Raw genomic sequence first — 12,023 nt, forward strand, 5'->3', positions numbered from 1 at the left:
GATAATCTTAAATACATATAGATATCTGTAAACAGTTATTTAAATCTGAGGCCGTAAAAGATAACTTAAGTTTTTGAATAAAATTTGAATTATCGTTTTGAAAGATACCAGATTGTATTGATTTGCAAGTTACGCAGATTGCCTTCATTGTAAAATAAAATTTTGGAAGATAATTTATATTTAATAAAAACCATTATTAAACAAACACTTAAAATAGCATCGTGCTGCACCAATTGGGACAATAATCATCATTGCATAAACAGTTTACTTTCACCACATTCACGAAGTCATCAACAACCCATTATTGTCCCACTGCTAGGCACAGGTCGCCTATCAGAATGAGAAGGATTAGGCCGTAGTCTACCGCGCTGGCCAAGGGCGTATTGGTAGACATCACATACCTTTGAAACTTTCTTTTTTAAAAATCTCAGATATGCAGGTTTCCTCACGATGTTTTTTTTCCTTCACCGTTTGAGCAAGTGATAATTAATTTCTAATACGCACATAACTTTGAAAAATCAGAGGTGCGGGCCTGAGATTTGAACCTCGTATCTCTAAATCGAGAGTCCGAGTTTCTTAACCACTAGGCTATCACTGCTTGTTTAACGAAGTAATACAACTGAAACTTAGGCTTCAATGTAATACTAGAAAGGTATGATTCGACTAAGAAGGTACCATGATTACACATATTTGAAGCATTTCTGCATTTGAGTGTAAGAATGTGGTTGCCAGTTAACTTACATATGTGGCGACACGATCTTACTCTTATCTGTGGTCGGTTTCAGGAAAAATCACCGTTCTTTGGTTACCGTTAGTTATCGTCTTGTTATTATTTGTCCGAATCTATTCCATCTTTACCCTAGGGGCAGCACAGGGGCCTGCATCCAGAGCTACCTTGGGAGGACAGGCAAATATATTTTCTTACACGACATATTTCCTAAGAAATACAGTCAACATTTCTAGATTTAAATATTTTTTTAATTATCACTTTTTAATGGGGTCCGAATTCGTATGTGCCCAGGGACGCCGAATTTCGAACAAAATACAGATATGTTCACCTTATTCAATTCAGCTATAAATAATACTTACGGCAAGCTGCGAATCAAGGGTTCATAAGGTAAGTAGGTCATGTCAAGAGACCCCTATTCAGGAAGCTTCTAATTTCAAAAAGGCAGGCGAACCCTCCTTGGAATGAAGGGTCGAGACACGCTCGGGGTTTCTACGTCTTCTTACTTTGAAATTTATTATTAGATAATTAAGATGGTATGTATTTCATTTAACAGGACAGAGGCGTATTTTCATCCATTTATATCCGCAAACGCATGCGCGACTTTTTAAAATTATCAAAGTCTACTGAAGTATGTATTTCCTTGTATTATTTCACACAACTAGCCTAGTGATTAAGAAACTCGGTCTCTCGATTGAGGGGTCCGAGGTTCAAATCCCAGGCAAGCACCTCTGATTTTTTAATGTTATGTGCGTATTAGAAATTAATTATCACTTGCTATACGGTGAAGGGAAACATGGTGAGGAAACCTGCACACCTGAATTTTATAAAAAAAATCTCAAAGGTGTGTGAAGTTTACCAATACGCACTTTATATGGGAACACAACGTTTGCCGGGTCAGCTAGTACTAATATAAATAAATGGACATCTCTACAACCAGAGATACCATGTGATAAAAATTTACGTTGAGAGAAATAAAAAAAAAACATGTCAAATTAAAGCGTGTTGATCCCGTATTTTTTAATTTAGAAGGTTTTCCTCAAGGGGCGGATCTCTTTAGGTGACCTACTTGCCCTGTGACCCCCTGTTACAGAGACGTCGACTGCTTTTGACTTTGTCGAAATTGAGGTAAACTTTACTCATAGGCTGATACTATAGTATATAATGTATGTTATTGTATATGTAGTAAAATTAATGAGATTAGATATAGGTACATCGTCAAGATTTTCATATAAATATTTTCACCCTGTTTCACACTAACGCCATCCCGGATAAATTGACAGTTAATATCGAAAGGTTTATTTCTGATCGACTTACTACCGATTAGTATTTTTTTATAATATTGGAGTAGTAGACGAACATGCAGTCAACCTGATGGTAGCTGGCTATTGCCTCTCATGGACATCTGTAATGAACTCCACATAGGATTAGATGTTCCTACGTGAGGTCGGGAATGCCTCGGAAAAGTATGTCTCCCTTACCACACCGTTCAAACCAGAACACAACAGCGCTTAACTGTTATGATATAGAAATACGTGGTGGTGCCACCAGAGGCAAAATACAAAGGGTTCTACCACCTTCAAATCTGGTAATAATATGTGAATGACATTTCTCACCATATCGGGTCTATTGCTACTACAAAGTTGAATGTATTTAATTATTTTCTTACTCCTTTTTATTGTATTAAATGCTATTATCAATTTCCAACTGATGACTCATAATTCAAAGTAACAAACCATTCGATAACTTAATTCGCAAATTAGCCAAATCCACTTTTTGTCAAAATGATTTTTTTTTATTTATTTTGATAGTAAATGGCATTGGACGAAATCAAAATAAATAAAAAAAAAACATTTTGACAAAAAGTGGAATTGGCTCATTTGCGAGTTAAGGTATCGCATTGTAACTTAATAATACACATTTATGAGGTTATTTTAAAGGGTCGTTGTGAATGAGCTTACATTACCTTATTAGTTATGAGCACGTTGACTAAGAATACCCGTAGTCAGTCAACTGCAAGTAATGAGGCGGCTTCTTTTAGATGCGGTACACTGGATTTTGAAGAATTTTATGCATGCTTGTAAGCAGTACCATGAGTTTTTACGTTTTGACAAATATGACTGTTTTGGTATTTGTTTACGTATTTGCCCATACAACTTCAATCAGCGCCCCTAGCGGATTATATCAGAACTATTTTGTCAGAAACGTAATATTAAATGTCTAAATTGATAGAATGGCGCTTTATGTTTTGTCTCTCTTTTGCGAACATGTGAGGCAGACAAAAAGACTTGAGCACTTACTTATTGTTACGTTTATTCAGTCTACTGAAGCAAACGGAACAGAATAATGGATTGAGTAAACGTAACGTTAAATTGTAGGATGTTTTGAAAACTCATGGTAAGGGTACAGGTCTATTATATTAGCTTCACTTGAATGTTTGTCAGTGAGTAACTCCGTTTTTCAGTAGAAAGAGATCAACATACATCCTTATCTTACCCTGCATGTATGAAAGAATGATATAGAATACCGAAAGCTTTTTAGTTGATTTTATCATAAAAGCGTGTATTTTAGTTTTTTGAACTATATTTATTTTATATAGACTAGAATATAATAGATTATACTTAATGTACACTAACAGTAGAATTTAACAGTAGCATTAATTACAGGTTAAAGTAATATGCAATAAGCGACCTTATCGCCAAGCAGCGATCTCTTCCAGACAACCGATGCACGGGAAAGGGAAAATGACAAATAAGGAATGTAGGATAGGGTGTGCGAAGTTTAAGGTGGAGCAGATATAAGGCTTTAAGTAGGACTATTTACATCCGTACTCTATATATTTCCTTATATGATATATTATGTAGAGTCTGTAGGACGTGCATACTATATTTTTTTATCAGTATTTTATTTCATAATCAAAATATGAGATAATATGGTACCTACTTTATTATCGCTGTTATGACAGCTAATAATATATTATTATCATTATTATGGTTACTATACTCAAGTCTGCTTAAAAGGATTAACTTTTTGTGAGTAATTATAACAATTAAAAAAATTTAAAGTTACCATTTACGGACCTGAATATTACGCAGACCTATTTAAGCCTTGTCGTAAGAGGCGACTAAAAGGGGGCTTCCGGGGTTGCGGGTGGCAAGAGTGGGAGCTCGAACCGCCCAGCCAGCGGCCCCGGGAAGGACGGCGGTATGTGTGGTCGCATACCGTCGTACGCACCAGACGGTGTGGCGAGCGCCAAGCTCACCTGGGCGGAGCCCGACGGGGCAACGCGCTAAGAGGGCTCCGGTTGCGTTCCTTTGGAGATCCCGGAGCCCTCTACGCAGCGCCGAGGACGGCCACCGGGGGGGTTTTAGTGCGGTAAGAATCCCACATAACCCTACGTCGCTCCAACGACACTGGGTACCTTTTGAAGGTTTCCCCCTCGTAAACAAAAAAAAAAAAAGACCTATTTAAGCCTGGATATGATACAAGCTTCAAGAAACAGTTGTAACGCAGTTACATAATACAAATTCCAATTTAATCTCCGGAATATTCGCTACAGTGCGGTTAAACGGAATGTTCTCAAGTTGTACCACAAATGAGTAACTCCGTGTAATTTGCAGCTACTGACTGTTGTGTTGTAAGAAACTTCATTTCTGTCCAATTTTAACTTTAAAAACGGAACCCTAGTACTGCCTTCGTCTGTCCGTCTGTCACATGGCTCTATCTTGTGACCCGTAATACACTTGATTGACACTTAATTTTTTAAGGATGTACAATAGTGACCGCTATAACAACCAATACTAAAAAAAACTTGTTAATATAGGAGGGTCACCATACAAGGAACCACTATTTTCGGCGTTTTTTGCTTTATCTATTGAGCCGTAATGAGTACACAGTTCAATTTATTACAATGCGTTTACTTATATGGCAGCAATGATAACGAATACTGAAAAAAATGCTTAATGGGAATACTTCGGCTAATTTATACAAATGAATAGTGAAAATAGACATCCAGATTGATGTGCCTATAGCAATGCGGTTCTTCTGTCGTGCATGACACCCATGTGTAGTTGGAGATTTTTTTAAGATCTCTCAGGTATGCAGGTTTACAACGTCTTTCGTTCACTGTTACAGCAAGCGATAAATAATGTTTAATTCGCACATGACTTTCATATAATACGGTATATAAAATATAAAAATGAACATATATAACATAAAAATCAGAGGTACGTCCCTGGTACGTGTTTTGAATCTCAGACCTCCCAACCGACAAACCTAGACTCAATCACTGGGCTATCATTGCTATATACGAATTGTAGTAAATAAGTAATAATAAGTAAGTGATATAATAAATATAAGTAATATCTCAGGTAGGAATTTAATCCTATTTGAGGTTGATTACAGATGTCAATTGGCGGCAGTAGCCACTACCATCACAAATGCAGGCTCAGCTTCTTCTATATTATATAAAAAATGACTAATATAAAAATAAGCATGAGTATCTAAACCCATAGAGAATACACACGTTTCCCGCCAAAGGTTTAAACTACAACCTTGTTTCGTAGCTCCGTGTGAAATGTACTGATGTTTCAGTTAATACAAGTAACATTGGAGAACCGCCAACTTTCGTTCATTCTCATTTATTACGCTCGGATTTTCTTTTATCATCCACTATTTTAATTCTGATCAACGCCCACGGGATTGTAGTACTTTCGGAGAACAGTAGTAAATCGGTTTCAGATTATCCGTGAAGAATTTGTGAAGAAATAGTTATGTTATACTAGTATTTTTCTTTCGTTGTATTCTGAATTGTTTTTCTCTAAACTTATTAAGTAATTTTTAAATGGTACCTATTGCATTTTATATATGTTTTAGGTATCTTTTTAAGAAAAAAATGTGCGTATTATTTTGCTTTATTGGAGGTTTTATAAAATACATATAGAAACTTAAATATAACTTAAAATGCTGTTTACCTATAAGTTTATTTTTGCTGTCATATTTATTAAGTAATTTAGAAAATTAAGCGTTTGTCTTGTAATATTAATGTTAATGTTTTGTACATTTTCAGCAACACATTTTTCACTTTCTATATCTATTTTTAATTTTTCAAACATCCAAAACAAACTTGAAATGCATAATGACGTCATAACATTATATATTAACAAGTAACATGAAACTGCCAATCAAATTACGTGGCTATTTCTATCCGAAGTTACTTGTTGTCTTCCGATATTTTCCTATAACATAACCTATTCTTATCGATGTAATCAAATGACCCAAGTCTAAGTATAGAACTTACAAGGTCGTGCATTCAAGGACACTGAAGCGTTTGGCGTATACAAAATAAATGAAAGCTAATATTTAAATATAGCGTAATTTGTATTTAAGATATTTTTATTCGGATTAAAAATTCGACGACCCGCGTGGCGGAGCGGACACCATACCGGTCTGACGCGCAAAGGATCCGGGTTCGATTTCCGGCCAGACAGATGTCTAAATGATGAATTTAGATTTCTGTTTCTGGTTCTGAGTGTTTGTGTATTTGTCTATGTGTGTGTCCATGGCACCCACGACACAGGGAATCCTAGTGTGGGGCTGTGAGTGTAGAAAGCGTTCATTATTATTATATATCGTTTAAAATATGGCTGCAAGTACTTATTCAATGAGTATGATAAATAATTGTAAAATGTTATACACATTTTAATTTAATTATTTTTATCTTGTATGTCCAGCATACTCCTAATGTAGCAATGCGTATATTTTTAAGTAATTTATGCACATTATGCACATACTTTGAAAATGGGATTTAAACCTTTGACCCCAGACTAAGAAGCCAAATGTTATCCACTAGGCTATCACTATATAGGTATGTGTGATAGACTTACCATCTATTAGATATTAACATACGCTACTCTATTATAACCAACCACCCATTTGACAAAGTAATGAACAATGAACATACCGATATAACACGCAGAATGTTTCAGGTTCTATTTCCGGCCAGGTATTTAAATCACGATATTTTTTTCATTATTTTTTTTTTCTTTTTTTTTTTATAATATAAGGGTAGCAGACGAGCATGCAGTCCACCTGATGGTAAGTGGCTACTGCCGCCCATGGACATCTGTAATCAACCCCAGATAGGATTAGATATTCCTACCTGAGCTCGGCCACAGATGCGCTGCTACCCCTGAGGACTAAGCTGTAACGCCTCGGAAAAGTCTGTCTCCCTTACCACACCCTTCAAACCGGAACACAGCAGCGCCTAACACTGCTGTTATTAGGCAGAAATAGGTGTGGCGGTGGTGCCGCCGGAGTCGAACCACAAAGGGTTCTACCACCTTATATTTAAGTATCTTTGTGTTCATCCATGGCACCCACAACACTTAAAGACGTAGAAATCTCACAATCAAAGAAATAGAGAAGCTTGCAAAAAACATAAACATTGTATTAAATGGCCCTCAGACTGATAAGGGCTGTAACAAAATTATTCCAGCCGAGGGTCCCGAGCGATGGGCTTGTTATGGAATGTTATTACATTTCTATTGATATTCTGAGCGACTTGAAGGGCTTTAGGGTTTACACTTAAGGAAAAGGACTATGAATAAAGTTGTGTTTTGTTTTATTTATTATTGTATACGAAAAATAAAGCGGTGTCAAATGTAGTATCAGATTACAATTAATTGCACTTAGTAGAAATTTTGCGGAACTTAATGGTTTTACTGCTGTTTTTTATAATATTAAACTTAAACTTGAACTTTTACTGCTGTTTTTTTATAATATGAAAGTAGTAAATGAATTTGCAGTTCATCTGTTGATAAGTAGTCAAAGCCGCCCTTGGGCATTTGCAATCAACCCCGGATAAGATTGAGTTCCTACCTGAGGTCGTCCACAGATGCGCCGCTACCCCTGTAGACTATGCTGGAATGCCTCGGAAAAGTATATCTCACTTACAGCACCCTTCAAACCAGAACACGTCAGTTACTGCTGTTATTTGTCAGAAATAGTTGTGGCGGTGGTGCCGCCTGAGTTGAACCACAGAGGGTGCAACCACCTAAAAATCCAGATCTCCCTAAATACTTGAAGAGATCCATGGACAGCCGTGCGTCATAAGTATTACAACCCTCTCCACTACCACATTAATAATTCTGTTCTCCAAGATATAGGGACCCAAGCGTGGGATATTTATAGGACCAAGTTAAATAGAATCCATCCCAAATATTATGTTAATCTTGGAGCCAAAGTTACTAGAACTTCCTCGGTTTGCATTCCTACAGATATTCCTTTTAAGTTTCAGTGGAACAACTGGGTAAGTTGGCAACTTCGCTTCATACTAATGTTTTACTTCCCAGGTAGCTACATGTATACACGTTTTGCGAGCATACAAAGTTCGGTACTGAAATAACAGGAATCACATGACTACAACAACATGATTAGGTTGTTTTCAGATGTGCTATATTTTGGGTCTAAATGCAACAGCCAGGAGACAGAAATACCGAATTACTTATAATAATGTATTAATTTAAATTAATTTAAATGAGCAATGATAGCCTAGTGGTAAAGAAACTCGGCCTCTCGATCGAGGGGTCCGAGGTTCAAATCCCAGGCACGCACCTCTGATTTTTCGAAATTATGTGCGCATTACAAATTAATTATCACTTGCCAAAACGATGAAGGAAAACATCGTGTGGAAACCTGCATACCTTAGAGATTTATAAAAAAAAATCTCAAAAGGTATATGAAGTCTACCAATACGCACTTGGCCAGCGCGGTGGACTATGGCCTAATCCTTCTCATTCTGAGAGGAGACCCGTGCCTAGCAGTGGGACAATAATGCGTTGATGATGATGATTTAATTAATACTGTACGGTAGAATTTTTAATTAAATCTAACTTACATTAATAACTAACTAAACTTTTTTTTTTATAATATAAGAGTAGCAGACGAGCATGCAGTCCACCTGATGGTAAGTGGCTACTGCCACCCATGGACATCTGTAATCAAACCCAGATAGGATTAGATATTCCTACCTGAGGTCGGCCACAGATGCGCCACTACCCCTGAGGACCAAGCTGGAACGCCTCGGAAAAGTCTAACCTAAGGGATTTGCTGAGGAGTGTAAGCACCCAGAATGATTTTCCACGTTGGGAACTGTGTAGTGGCAACATAGGTGCAGAGTCAGAGTTCCCATGGCGCGACGCTGCAGAATCGCATGTCTTCCAGATAATTGTGTTTAAGACGAATGCCTAACTATGTTGGTTATGGCCAATATTTTTTTTTATAATATAAGGGTAGCAGACGAGCATGCAGTCCACCTGATGGTAAGTGGCTACTGCCGCCCATGGACATCTGTAATCAACCTCAGATAGGATTACATATTCCTACCTGTGGTTGACCACAGATGCGCCGCTACTCCTGAGGACTAAGCTAGAACGCCTCGGAAAAGTCTGTCTCCCTTACCACACCCTAATATAATACACCCTAATATATAACAGATGTGATCGAATTTGTTTTCAGGCAAGTAAAAATGACAAAAGTGATTTTTTTTACAAAATCGACAGGTAAAGATCGACACCATGACACCATCGACACCATGAGCCTTACCAATTCTTTTAAACCAGAATAGTAAATTGCAAATTTCATTGTATATATTAGCAGTGCTGCCAATAACGCCAAGAGTTCTACCACCTTTCAAAGTATTCCCTTTTATGCCTAAAGAGACATTTTGTTTCAAGAAAATTCAACCTTAAGTTGCTTCAAATCTTTCTTCCACTGTACAATACAGCTCGAGTTCGCCCAAACTAACGTTCTTTCAAAGATTTGCCGCTAAGTCCAGGCCCCGTATATTATAATTTAGTCTATGGTCCAGGCTTTTAGTCTTCACCCATTACGATAGACAGCGTGACATTGTTCATGAGAAATGACGTCACTTTGTCGCATTGCCGAGTGTGACGCGTATACCCATTGATTTAATAGGTCGTAAAAAAGAAAATTATATGTCGACATTCAGACTGTGATAAAATGGTTTGTTTAATTTTTTAAATAGCTATATATATTTCACATAGCATGTACGATAAAACAATTTGAGTTAGTTTTAAGATTTGAAGATAGTAGAACCACGGGTCGACTCCGGAAGCGCCACGACTATTTCTGGATATAACAGCAGTGTTAAGAGCTGTATTCTGCTTTGAAAGGTGTTATAAGGGAGGGTTATTTATGTGTAACTTTCCAATATAGTCTTCAAGGGTACCAAGTTGGTACTACCAACGCATCTATGGCCGACCTCAAAAAAGGCTAACCTTAATCCTGAGGTTGATTAGAGCAGTTCATGAGTGGGAGTTGCCACCTAGCCACTAACCATAAAATATACTGTATGCTTATTTGCGTCTTGCGTTTTAAAAATAAAACATATAGATGGTTTTAGGGTGGTTATTCGTAGTACTCACCTCAAAAAGCCTTTAATTTTCAACAAGGAAATCCAATCTTCCTTTAGCAACCAACGAGAACTTTCTAAATATTTAAACACCCCCGCGTATCAGGCTACAAATATTTGCACAATGCTAACTCCTAGTTCCACACACGGACTAGAAAAACTAAACTTTTCCATTACACTATAACTCCTGGCTTACAGCTCCCTAGATGCTGACTTTTTATATACCTTCAGCCTCCACAGAATCAAGCAAGTTCGTAAATATACTTCAGAAGTTGGGTATTCACCTCTACACATCTATAAATTGTAGTGCTGTCTTTTTCGCACTAATGTAACGGTCGTAAACTAGAGCGGGACGCTACATTTCGAAAGGATACCTATTGCATCGCATAAATGTATTCCCATAACAAAATTTATGACGGAGATAAATGTTATTCGGACAGAGGCTCTGTGAGGAACATATCATCTAGTTTTGTATTATTTTGGTAGATTTTGCACATATCTCTATAATCCACCATTAATTAGTATTAACTTGACATAAGTTTAAAGTTATTATGCGTGGCTTCAGTCGCTTTCAAAGGTTTTTGTCTCCCTCGGGAACGGTATTTTTTTCTGAATAAAATGTAAAATACAGTAAATTTCGTAATAATCGTTTATGTACTTAAGGTGTAAAAGCTTAGGAAACAAATAAAGTCACATTCGCATTTTGACGACCCACGTGGCGGTCACCATACCGGTCTGCCGCGCAAAGGGTCCCGGGTTCGATCTCCGGCCAGACAGATATCTGAATGATTAATTTTGATTTCTGTTTCTGGGTCTGGGTGTTTGTGTATTTGTCTATGTGTGTGTCCATGGCACCCACGACACAGGGGATCCTAGTGTGGGGCTGTGAGTGTAGAGAGCGTTAATTTATAATATTAGTTACGAATAGTATGAGTATTTTTATGATGGTAGAACCCTTTGTGGCTCGACTCCGGCGGCACCACCGCCACACTTATTTCGGCCTAATAACAGCAGTGTTAGGATCTGTTGTGTTCCGTTTTGAAAGGTGTGATAAGGGAGACATACTTTTCCGAGGCGTTCCAGCTCAATCCTCAGGGGTAGCGGCGCATCTGTGGCCGACCCCAAGTAGGAATATCTATTCCTATCTGGGGTTGATTACAGATGTCCGTGGGCGGCAGTAGCCACTTAGCCAGGTGGACTGCATGCTCGTCTGCTACTCCTATATTATAAAAAAAAAAACACATTGCGTCGCTTGGCTCTCTTGCGTTAACCCTTTCATCGCTATTTTCATTTGGTAACCCGTAAGTACTCGTAAGTACATCTACGGTAAGTCTACGGTAGCCCGTTACTGTGCTACTGCTGAGCTGCTGAGGTCTCCTCTCATAACCTTCTAACCAATCATCACTGCATATTACCAGTAAAAGTACTCATTGCTAGGTACTTTCGTTTCTTTATTTTTCTTTTTTTTTTCAAAACATCTCCAACTATTGGTGGCACACTGTAAATTATAATCTTATTAACGTTGTAAACCGCAATTATTTTTAACAAGGCAACATAATGACGACCAGAACACGACCAGAAAGCATATTTGTTATAGCATTGTTAAAACTCCTGACAGTGAGGGATTGGACGGGATGTTCAGGGAGTAGAAATCCGCAATCCCTAAGGAACAAGCGTCGTCGGGACCGATGTCGATAAGCTCGTACTACGAATGGAATATTTATTAAGAGGCAGATTATATGTAAATGTTAAGAAAAATTAAAAGAACGGTAAGCGAGAGGAAGATATTAAGAATTGTTTCAACAAAAATAAAAATAACGATAAAAGAAAGATATTAAGGGTTCATTGTCGACCTATTAAAGT

At 37.5% G+C, this 12,023-nt stretch overlaps 1 protein-coding gene across 1 annotated transcript in view; it reads right to left on the reverse strand.

Moving 5' to 3' along the window:
* Nucleotides 1-12,023, reverse strand: part of LOC140752540 (sodium channel protein 60E-like) — a 253,565-nt gene that overhangs the window by 82,331 nt on the left and 159,211 nt on the right. The window lies entirely within an intron of this gene.

Source organism: Epargyreus clarus, unplaced genomic scaffold (genome assembly GCF_041222505.1).
Source record: "Epargyreus clarus isolate Ecla_fem2 unplaced genomic scaffold, WU_Ecla_fem_2.2 ptg000024l, whole genome shotgun sequence".
NCBI classification, from domain to species: Eukaryota; Metazoa; Arthropoda; class Insecta; order Lepidoptera; family Hesperiidae; genus Epargyreus; species Epargyreus clarus.